The 11,879-nt window shown below is 39.8% G+C and overlaps 1 protein-coding gene across 4 annotated transcripts in view; it reads left to right on the top strand.

Moving 5' to 3' along the window:
• The first annotated feature begins 4,434 nt into the window (after window positions 1–4,434).
• LOC121951410 (pituitary adenylate cyclase-activating polypeptide type I receptor-like) overlaps window positions 4,435–11,879 on the top strand; it is a 39,716-nt gene continuing 32,271 nt past the window's right edge. The window contains exon 1 of one of the 4 annotated variants that reach the window (XM_042497722.2): window positions 4,435–8,652. The gene's annotated coding sequence lies outside the window, so the exon portion shown is untranslated. The remainder of the gene's footprint in view (window positions 8,653–11,879) is intronic. The other 3 variants (XM_042497724.2, XM_042497723.2, XM_042497725.2) reach the window with 3 other exon arrangements.

Raw genomic sequence — 11,879 nt, 5'->3', positions numbered from 1 at the left:
TCTCTTTTTGTTGCTGAAAATAGGATTTCTCCCTCTTCAGCACTCTCAAGTGTTTTCAACCAAAACCTTTTTTCAACCTTTTGTGACTTTTCAACATAAAACAGGTGTGTGTGTGTGTGTGTGTGTGTGTGTGTGTGTGTGTGTGTGTGTGTGTGTGTGTGTGTTCCAACATCAGTATTTTGTGGAATATCAGAGAAACGATCAACCATAACCTCATTCATCTCTTTGTTTACAATGCTAGCAGTGAAGGGAAGCAGAACCTTGAGCCAATTAATCCCTCATGTTGATCCTCACATATTTTGGCATGATCCATGTTTTTAATCAACTTGAGAAAACAAAGAGTTTGCATACAACAGATGTCTCACAAAAAACAATGTGGTGAAATTCAAAAGCTCATCACGAAAGTTTTCAAAATGAAAACTTACAGAGGCATGACTGTCTTTCATGAACTTAAATATGTGATCGCCCTGACAGATCAGTGTATTGTAAATTCAGAAAACACATGCAATCAGACACAACACAAGCAAATAAACAAACAAAAAGTTAGATTTTATAAATATAATTTTGATATAAGCTCTTTTTTTTTTTTTTGCTCCTTGTACCAGCAAGGATAACTATGTACATGCATGCATTCATTTTTGCCAGTTGACAACAACAGTTAATCAACAGTCTTTTGGTTCAGGACCAATCTTTTATTACTAAATATTGAGACATCTGTGAACCCATTTGGATGTTAAATGAAATACCACCTAATGCAAGAGTAAAAAAATTTTTGCAATAAATGGGTTTTTTTTTAATTGACATGTTTCCATTAGGCATATATTATATTCCCAATTTCTGTTTTCCCAATGTGAGGGTTGATGGAAACCTGCCTTTTGTAACATCTCAGTATACAGTATTTTTAAAAAGAAGAGATAGCTTTGTCCTGTGTAGTAGTGCTGTGCATATTTAGGCCTAAAAATGGCATTTGTTCTCCTTCATCTGCCTTTATTACTACTGCTGCTTAGATTGCAACAGTGGAAATGCCTGAACACGGTAACTATCAATAAATACAATAAACACACACTCATACACACTAAAATCTCCCCTACTGAGTCTTCTGAGGCATGATTTGCCGTTCTCCTCTCCCACACCAGTGAAAGGACCTCGTGACGACATGTGTCATCCATTACAGAACATTTCGTTGAGCTGCTTTTCTTATTTTCTTTGACAACCTGCAATTATATCAGCATGCTCTGAGAAGTCAATCCACACTGCCAGCCGCACATTAAAGGCAATCAAAAGCTTTTGAGCGGACTTGTCAGGAACAAAATGGAGGTCCAGGCCCTACACTGTCATGCCGACACAGACTTCAGAGCGTGCCTCTTAAAGACCCTTTAAACATCATGAAAGTCTCTATGTGTTACATATCAACCTCAATATATTATTTTCAGATTACAGTTAATAACTTGGAGTTGAAGAGTCCTGAAATAATGACATTAGCATGTGTGTATTTGCAAGAAGAACAGATATATTGTGCTGTTTAGCTTAAGAAAAGTTATTGAACAGTTTAGGCAATTATTAAAAAAAAGTGACCAAATGAGACAATTCATCTTACGTAGTGGTGGTATTTTGTTGCTTGGTGCTATTGCCTCATAAAATTAACAACACATTTCCCACAAGCTATGTTGTGTCCCTCAAACTGACTGGCATTCCTCCACATGCATTTGTTTTTAAGAGCAAGAAAGAGGGCGAGAACTCGTAACTGAGAATTTTTGCTCATCTCACCATCTGCCATTGTGAGAAAACATTACGTCCTTCTATGCTCGAGGATCAGCAGCCTTCTTCCTCTTCCTCCTCTATTTTCTTTTTTTTTTTTTTTTGTGCCATAAAGCGATCCAGCGGACCTCCTGAGAAATCTTAACCCTGTAGAACACGAAATGTAGTGGCTAGGCCGGCTGAAGCTGCCAATCGTCTTGGCAGTGATCTCTTTGTTTGTGGTAATTTTGTTAGTTTGTCAAAAATAATGGTGGTAATGAGTTGTTAATGTTAAAATGCTTCACATAGGACATTTAATATTTAAAAAACACCTATTCCAATGACAACAAATAAAGGCAGCTAACTAGAAAAAAAATGATATTTATCTAAACTCACAGCAGCATGTAACTGCTATATTTTAGGCCAATTGTTTGTGTCACAATGTGAAAACTAGTGTGAAAGAATTTTACCATCTCAGCAACCAAGTGTTTGGAAACTGCAGAGACTAATGTCACTATGGTAATTCATGTTACTTGAAGACATGCCCTTTTCTTCAAGAAAAAAAAACTCCACACAGAGTAGCGGGAGCATTTTGTAACTAAAAGGTGCCCAGTGGGGTTTTCTTATGAAGACAGAAAGTTTACATTCAGAGTCGCTCACCAAACATCAAATGCATTTCTGTTAGCATACAACATTTGCAGAGCTGTTTTTTGATATTTTAAATCCTGCATTGTTTTAAATTGTGTATCTGCGTACTGGTTAACACTCTCTATGGCTCAGGAGGTAGAGCGGGTCTTCCACTAATCATACTATCAACGGTTTGATTCCTGTCTCCTCTGGTCCACATGTTGAGTTATCCTTTTGGAGAGATACTGAACCCTGAATTGCTCTGTGTTCAAGCTGAGTAGCATGTTGTACCTTGTATGGTAGCTGTGGCCAGCAGTGTGTGAGTGTAAGATTTAGACAAAAACAAAGTAGGCGGCGGTGGCAACATGGTTTCATCATAAGTTGTTACATATTGACGCTTTACAGTGAATTTCTGCGTCTACATATTAAGCACTATGTATCATTTTGATTCTGCTATTGATGTTCCAGGATACCGCTACCATGATGTCAACACAAGCACATGGTGGGATTATGCTGCACATGGTTACGTGTAGGCAAAAAAGCATATGGCCACCAACAACAGGAAGCAAACACCACGCTCCTGCATGAAATTCCAGGGTTTGTTGGACCCATCCACTACCCTTCCCAACCACCCGACCTATAGGCACCTTTGTACTCATTATAGTACGTCATTACCGGCAGCGTTTCACCCTGATGCTGTCCAGCAGTGTATCATGCTCCCACGGCAGGTGCCGTGTAATAACACTGTGAATGGTTCTGTCCAGCTGCTTTCTCAGTCGATATAATCCAGCTGCATATCATGCAGATGTAAAAGCTGGCTTTTGGCGTTTGAATCTTATGCCAAAAGTACTGCAAAAGCAACAGTATTTGACGATTTTGGAATGAGAACGGGCTGGTGGAAGAGGGACTAATAATGAATCTTTTAATGGACACAGTGTTGTAAACGGCAGTGGTCTGTGAGGCCATGAAACACACTGTGACGTTGACAGATAATTCTTTTCTGTACGTTAGAATTCTTTTCTATTCTGCCATTTTTAAAATGTCTTCATCATCTCCTATAGTCATATCTCGCTTGAACCGCGCAACTATTCACTGCCCCCACGATCTGCAGTGGCAGTGGTCCGTTTCATCTCTATCCATAACTGTTCAGAATATGTGCACAGTCCTTAGGCACACCTGAGAGGACAGCTACAATATTGTCATGCTCCTTTTTGTGTTGGATTTCTATGTTAAAATTTTGGGCCACAGGAGCCCAGAGCATCAGTCAGTATTTACTATCACACATCCAATTTAGAGACAAAACACCAAGCAAAGCGACGGTGGAGGAGGTTGCAATAATTTACATTTTAATGGAGGCTGTGTTGTAGATGGTGGTGGTCTGTGAGGCCGTTAGATACATCTTGATATGTGGACGGGGAATTCTTTACACTATATTGCTGATTTAAGTGATTAAAAAGGTGAGAAAATGAAACAAATGTAAAAAATTCTTGAGTTTTAAATTGTCCCATGAAACTCAACTTCTCTTTTATCTTCTGTCGACAGAGCCCTGCCTTTTTCTCATATGCATAGCTTATTGATTAATCCTCTACAAGAGGGACACTCAGTGGGACACAGATATGTGGGAGGAGAATGACGAGGGGACGGGGGTTAGGACGAGGTCTAGTTCCCCACAGAGTCCTCTTGAGATGAGGTGGGTAGGTGGGCTTTGCACTCAACCAATTGATGCTTTCCTGTCAAGCTCTATCCAAGACGAGTCGCCATGGCAATCCAGTGGTCTGTTTGTTGCGTGATGGCAGAAGAGAGACAGACAGAGAGAGGGAGATGTGTCCTGTGGAGAACCTTATCGAGTGGCGGCCGATGGAGCATAAACACCGACAAGAGACTGACTTTTGTCAATAAACCAAAAAAACAACAAAACAAACTTTTTGGCAACAAAAAATCTATTTTCATCGTTATTTACGGTGTGTGTGTGTGTGTGTGTGTGTGTGTGTGCGAGCGTGCATGCATGCGTGTGTGTGTGTGTGTGTGTGTCTGCATGTGCATGCATGCTTGTGTGTGTGCAAGCGTGCGTGCGCTCTATGTGTTCCAGGTGCAGCTCACTGACTTTCTAATGACAGATAACTGATCACCTGTGTGAAGGTGTGGGCTGGATCGATACATGTAAGTGGCTCTTTTTGTTTGTTCGTCTTTTGATTTTATTTATTTGTCTTTTTGTAAACGAATGCTACTCTGTTTTATTTGTTGGTGTTGTTTTGTTCCTTACTTTCAAGTCGGTAGTAACACTTCACAACTGAGTATTGATTTGCTCATAAGATTCAAATCTTTAGGGCCTTTCTTTGCTTCCAAATGATCTTTGCGTAAAGAGCATGATTACTCTCTAAAGACATAGAAAGAGTGAAGGCTCAGGTGAAACCAAAAATGACACCTTTTAATCATTTAATCTTGAGGTATAAAGCTTTCTAGAAATTTGCTGTAGCCTACATACATTTTGCTAAAAAAAAGAAATTATCCCAAACCTAATCTAAATACTTGTTGTGGCAAAATAAGTCCACAAATGTAAATAAAAAATGAACTGCCAAAAGTACATTGAATGAAAAAACAAAAACAAACATGTTATCCAGGTAATTAGTCTATGCAATACAAAAATACATATAATTCAAAGGATGCTCCTCTACCTGATGTATCCCAGGCAAGTTTTTATTTGAAGTTTTCATTTGAATATAGGAAATAACCATCTCCAGTGTTCTGTTCTCAGCGTGGTGAGGCCGTTTAATAGCCAGAAGGTTGCTGGTTTGACCTTTGACACTGACAGACATTTCAATTATGATGTCAACCATCAATGTCACCGTGTCCTTGAGTTAATGCCTGAACCCTTGAATCAATTATTCTGTGCTGTGAACACAATGAGGATACTGTCTATGAATATATTCCAGAAAAAAATCAAAATTCAGACAAAAAGCATTTTTAATTTTTTTTGGCTTTCTCTGTTTCCATTCTGCTCACACACAGTTGTAATTATCACGGCAGCGTCAGACTGCTTTTGCCTCACTGCTTCGTCTAAAGTTCAGGCTGGAAGATGCAGCTGAGTGTTTTCCATGGAAACAAGCTTCAAATCATTGTCTTACCTGCTATTATGCCACAAAAATAGCCTGCAGATTGCTGACTGCAGTAGCAGAGAATTTTTGAATTTCTCTCAATGGGAGCATTTCCATGGATGTCCTTGAGGCCAGTAACAGTGTTAAAATGTTCTGGGAACAGCAGGAGACATGCGTCACTACCCTCCATCCAATCAGGCGTTTCCATGGATTATTGTGTCCTTTTTTTACTTCCAACATTTAATTTATTTTGATAGGGTGACTGTCTTCAAGTCAGTGATCAAAGCATTTCCTGTTTTCTGTTTTGTTCTACGGGAATATCCACATCGTGGCAGGGTTTAATACTTTTTATGCCTCATTGATTTATGGCCAACCCATCAAGAGAACCCAGCTGGGTGATCAATCACCGCAGCTCTCAGAACACTATCCTGCATATTGCTGCCACTGGAAATTGTCTCGCCTAGATCCAGGGGCGGGTTTAGAGACTGAATGAGGGGGCCAGACCGAGGCACAGTTTCAAAGAAGGGGGGTTAAAAAATGAATAAAAAATGTGTAAAGACTTATATTTAAAGCCTTGGTCCATGCCAGTGACGAGCTTTCAGTCACCACCCAAAGCTCACGACCATTTGTGAGCGTTGGGACCTAGATGGAGCATTAAATCAAAAGCTTTGCCTTCCAGCTTAGCTCCTTTTCCCCCGCAAAAAATCTGGCTCAGCACCCACATCATGACACATCATTCTGCCCTCACTCGTGAACAAGATACTTGAACTCCTTTGTTTGGAGCAGTAACTCTCCCAACCCAGAGCGAGCCATCCACCATTTCCAGCAGAGAACCATGGCCTCAGACTTGGAGGTGCTGACTCTCATCCTGACTGCTTAACACTCACCTGCTAACCACCCCAGTGCATGCATGATGAAGCCAACAGAACCACATCATCTGCAAAGATGCAAATCTAAATATGAAGGAATTTCATTAAATAGCTTCTGTTTGGGACTCCACATAGCCTACAGCCATGGCCAGATTGTGAGGCAACTGGCCCCTGGACACAGACATGTGAGAGGCCCCCCCAACCCTGTAGCGGAGCAGATAGAAAATGTCTACAAACATCTCTGTGATCATGTTTGCAGAGCTTTTTAGTTTTTAGCAGGTTTCTTTGTCATTTTTCTCTTTTTGGCCATGCATTTCCTTATGGTTGTTTTGTGTCTCTGTTGTAATTTTGTGTTTCTTTTGTTTTGTGTCTCTTTTTTTGTGTCTCTTTGCGGCTGTTATGCATCTTTTGTGGGTGTTTTTTGTCCCTTTGTTGTCATTTTACATCTATTTGTTGTTGCTGTTTCTTTGTTATTTTTGTTTCTTTGAGGCCTTTTGCATCTACTTGTGGTCTCCTTGTGGTCACTTGCTGTGTCTCGTTGTGGTTGTTTTTTTCCTCTGTGGTATTGTTCTCTTTTGCTTTGTGTCTCTATCTTTTTGTCTTTTAATGGCTGTTTCTTTGTCATTTTTGTCTCTTTGAGGCCTTTTGCATCTCCTTGTGGTTGGTTTATGTTTCCTTGTGTTTGTGTGCTGCATGTCTTTGGGCTTGTTTTGTGTTTTTGTATGAATTTTTCTGTCGCTTTTGTTTTGTGTCTCTTTGTTTTGTGTCTCTTTGAGGCCATTTTGCATCTTCTTATGGTTGTTTTGTGTCTTTTGGTGGACTTTTTGTCCCTTTGTAGTTGTTTTGCATCTCTTTTTAGTTGCTGTTTCTTTGTTGTTGTTTTTTATCTTTCTCTGGCTGTTTGCATCTCCTTATGGTTGTTTTATGTCTCCTTGTGGTCTTTTTGTGTCTCTGTGGTAATTTGTGTCTCTTTTGCTTTGTGTTTCTTTATGTCTTTTTGTGGCCGCTTTGCATCTTCTGGTGGTTGTTGTCTATGATCATTTTGCATCTCTGTAGTTGTTTTTGCATGACTTTGTGATTGTTTGGCCTCTCATTGTGGTCGTTTTATGTCTCTCTGGTAATTTTGTGATAATTTGGTATCTCTTTGTGAGCATTTTGTGTATCTTTGTGCTTGTTTTGAATCTCCTTGTGGTTGTTTTGGGTCTTTATGTGCTTGTTTTATGTCTCCTTATAGTTAGTTCTCGTCTCTTTGTAGTTGCTTCGTATCTCATCGCGTCATTTGGCCTCTGTGGCCATTTTGCATTGGTTTTAGTACCAGCGTGCCTGTTTTGTTGTTTCTCTTTGAGATCGTTTTTCATATTTTTAGTGTCTTTTGTGGTCATTTTGTGTCTCTTTGTAGCCATTTGATTGACTTACCAACAAAAAAATAACAGCCACTTTATACAGAGACTTTTGATCAGTCCTGTTGAGATTGAATTAAAGCAGCTCTCAGTGTTCAGATTGTTGTTTATTTTCAGATAAAATGTTGTAATGGACTTTTGCTTTGAGTCCATCAGGCCCTGGGGCTGTTGTTTGGTCTCTGTCCGTGGTGCTGAAAGTAAACAAGATTGCCAGCGGCAACACATGACGCTACAAATCACTTTTATGGGAACATGGCTGCTTTTTGGAATAAAATGTCACATTACAGCTTGACTAACCGGTATTTTGGATTACTGCGGAACACAGGTGGGAATTCAGATGTTAAACTTTTGACTAAATGTGAGTCATACACATCAAGGGGTCGACTCAGTGCATCACAAATTGCACCCAGCAGGGAACCGGACCTTGTGCCTTCTGACGCGTCTGAGCGGCCCAGGCGCAAATGTCAGAATTTTATGAATAGTTTCTTGTCTATAACAAAGTCCCACGCATGAAGACACGTTTTATTCCCTTTCAGTAAAACACCCCAGTGTCCAGAATTATTTTTTAAAAACATGTCTCCCCCTCCAGCGGCATTTGTAGACTGAACTGTTGTCTCACTTTGTTGTCCCTGTGTCTGACGAGGTGCGAATCCCGAAGGAGCTGACTTCCCCCTCCTCCTCCTACTCCTCCTCCTCCTCTTCCTCCTCCTCCACATCGTCGTGGTGCCGCAGCAGCAGCAGCCAACGCGGTGAGTGCGTCCTGCAGCAGCAGCAGCAACAGCAGCAAAGGCACCTGTCGTTTTCCGGACGACCGTTTCGGGAGTAAAGCAAGGTGTTCTCCAAAAAGAAAATCATAGCGGTGGGGATCCGTGTATATCGATGGCTTCATGTGCAGATATTCCCGCCTGTGAAAATTACGCATCGGTAAGTTCTCTTTGACTTGTTTTGTACGCTGCGAGCTTTTACTCACATCTCTGGCTTTCGCTGCGGAGGAGCAATTAGGAAGGCTTTCACTGAACCCAAGGATATATGTGTTTTTTTTTTCTTGTTTTTTTAAAAGCAGATTTCTCTCTTAAATGACAAGAGCTGGGGGTGAATTTCGTCTGAGTGTTCTGTAGGTAGACGCTTTTCTTGCTGATGTTTTCCATGTGCAAAGCGAAGGTCATCCACATGCACTGATGAATTTAACGTTAAGGGGGGAAAGGCTGGGCAAAATTAGTGTATTGATTGTGCACCACCAAGGGGGAAATCATTTGTCACTCATTGATTGTAATTCAGACTGTTGCATTTTTCTTCCACAAAGCGTTTGTGACATTTTGGAAGCAGTAATTTAAATCAATGACTCTATAGATAAACTGTTAATCCTGTAATGCAGCCTAAAGTATGGCCTTTATGGCACAGAAACATCAACTGAACGTATTATCAAAGCTGCCAAGAACTGATGATTTTCATGGCTGCGTGACTGCACACTGACAGACATGCAATCCCCCTTTTACAGGCATTAACAGGCTTGCATTTGGGTTAATTGGAGGCGTTCTCCTGTCTTACTGGGATCGTTTTAAAATGAAGATGAATTATTAATGCAGCACAATGTTCAGAGGAATTCAACACAGGGGAAGGAAGCTGATGCGTTAGGACAGATCTTTAAAATTCCCTCTACAGCGGAGATGAATCATTAAGGAGAGCTTCTTGTTTTGTTTGGGGTTTTTTTTTCTGTATCTGCAAGCAGTGTAATTCATTTACACTCAGTTACACAACCCAGTGATCCCTGTGCTAATTTTAGTCAATGTGGTTCCTAATCTTCCCATCAAGGGTTAGAATCTGTTCTCTTGGGTGTTCCTCACTAGTTTTTTGGTCAAGTTCTGTGGCAAGTTCAGCCAATATTTATGATTGGAAATCCCCATGAAAACGTTTATATCCATGTGTCTTTTATTTAAGTACTACTGGATAAAATAAATAACATTTTGAAGCTCATTTCATGCCCACCATAGAAGGAGAAGGCAGTTTTACTAAGCTCTGTGCGCACCCTGAGGAAATTTAAAAGAATGCTTTTTGAAGAAAAAGTGCAATAGTTGACGGTATGAAAGTATAAAATGCTGGAGAAATAGATAGGTAGTTTACCTAACCATGCTTTGGCAATGAATAGTAATGTGCATTTTTCTGCTCTGATGCCAATTTAGGAAAAAAAAAAAGTTTTTTAAATAGGGATGAGACTTCATGCATGTAAATTACATCACCATAGTCTACAGTGCAATTCTCTTTCTGGCCTCCAATGAAAAACATAATCTAAACGAAACAAAAAAAACTGTTTTGGTCAAAGTTTTCATTAAACAGTTGTTCACGCTGCACATTATAAGACAACTTCCCATTCTGAGATATTTGTAGAAAGTGACTCTTTTAATACCAGCCCGTTCTCATTCTGAAGTCATCAAATACTGCTGCTTTCCCAGTGATTTTGGCATAAGATGCCGACACCAAAAATCACCTTTCACAACTGTATGATACGCCACTGGACGGCATCAGCTGAGAACACCACCAGACAGAACCATTCACAGTGTTATGATGCTCTGCTGGACAGTCGGTCAGCACTTACCACAGCAGCATGACACACAAACAGCCAGCGTTAGTTAAAAATGTGGATCAACGAACCGTGTTGTATCCGCATTAGACACCGCTGGCTCAGGTTAAACCTAACATTCATGCCCTTGTTGGCTAATCGTAAGCATGTGATTTGTTGATATTCCAACTTCAGTAGCAGCATCCCAGAATGTTAGCAGCAGATGCAGAAGGTTACCTAGAGCTTAATATGTAGATGCATAAGAACAATGACAAAGCAGCGATATGTGACGACTTGGGGTGAGGAAGTGTTGTCAATACATGTACCTTCTAGGAGCTGGAATCACCAGAGGCCCTAAAATACAATATTATCAGGACACTTCAGTAACGATGCAATATTATTGCAATTTTAAACATGTTGTGATATGCTGATTATTGTGGTAAAATATATTGTGATTTGCGATTTATTACCTTTTTTCAGTTGCAAAATTATGTCTCAAAAGGAAAAATTATTCAGCAAAATGTATCTAGTGGACTGAAAATGCAATTTATTTCAATATTTTAGTAGGCTACTGAGAGTTTCATTTGCATTGTAATATTCATAATTTATAAGATTAATAATAAAAAAAACAATGTAGGGTTCGTGTAATGATTTGATATTTCCACACAAAAATATCCTAATACTATGCTGTACCCCTAGTCCCTTCTAGTATTAAAATAATAGGATCAGCTGTCTTAGAGTGAGAGAGTCATATTTTTAGTCTTTTTGTTTTTTAAATTTAGGATCAGTTTTAGTTTGAACAATGAAACCTGCAAGAGCTTTATGGCTTGATTCACAGAGGGTGCCACTGTATAAATGACTGTGTCATCTGCGTACATATGTGTCTCGTCTGGGTTTATTCAATGATCTTTTTAGCTTACAAAAAAATTATAAAATTAGATAGGGGCTAAACTTGATCCCTGTGGGACACCTGTTTTTACTGCATATGATGCTGAGGTTTAGTTTTCTGCTGAGACATACTGAGTTATTTCAGATTCTCACAACATAGCTGCAATATTAATATGAAGGTATTGATTCAAATACATTGGATATTTGATTTTCTGGACCATTTAAATGTTCCCTAAATTCTCATCACTTTCTGCTCATATATCCAGTTCTGAGTAAAGAGCAAAGCAAAGACTCTCTTGCCTTCCTGCCCTCAGGATAGTTTTGATGTTTAGCCCCTTCTGCTGTTTCCTGCACCAGTGCTTCCTCAAAACCAAAGCCATATGGATTTGTTCTGGATCCCAAGGACTGTTTTTTGCCTCCAGCAACATGACTGCTGTGACATTTTGGGTTAAAGCGATTGAGAGAAATGGAGCTAATTGATACCATGTCTAGAAGGTAGATTTCTCTGTCTTCCTTGTGTGTTTTATGTTTAAATGTGCATCACAACAGTTTGATTCCTGCCCTACTTGACACATGTTATCCCTCGTCTATATCTGCGGGTTTTTCCTCTGAGCACGGCCTGTCCTATTACTTGATAAAGCATCCGAGTGATGCTTTAGAGGTAATTGGATTTGGTACTAGAGGGAAGGGACACAGAGAGGAATTC

The sequence above is a fragment of the Plectropomus leopardus genome, chromosome 12 (assembly GCF_026936395.1).
Source record: "Plectropomus leopardus strain MGB_pleo_1.0 chromosome 12, ASM2693639v1, whole genome shotgun sequence".
NCBI classification, from domain to species: Eukaryota; Metazoa; Chordata; class Actinopteri; order Perciformes; family Serranidae; genus Plectropomus; species Plectropomus leopardus.
This window is presented reverse-complemented; position numbering and strand designations above follow the sequence as displayed.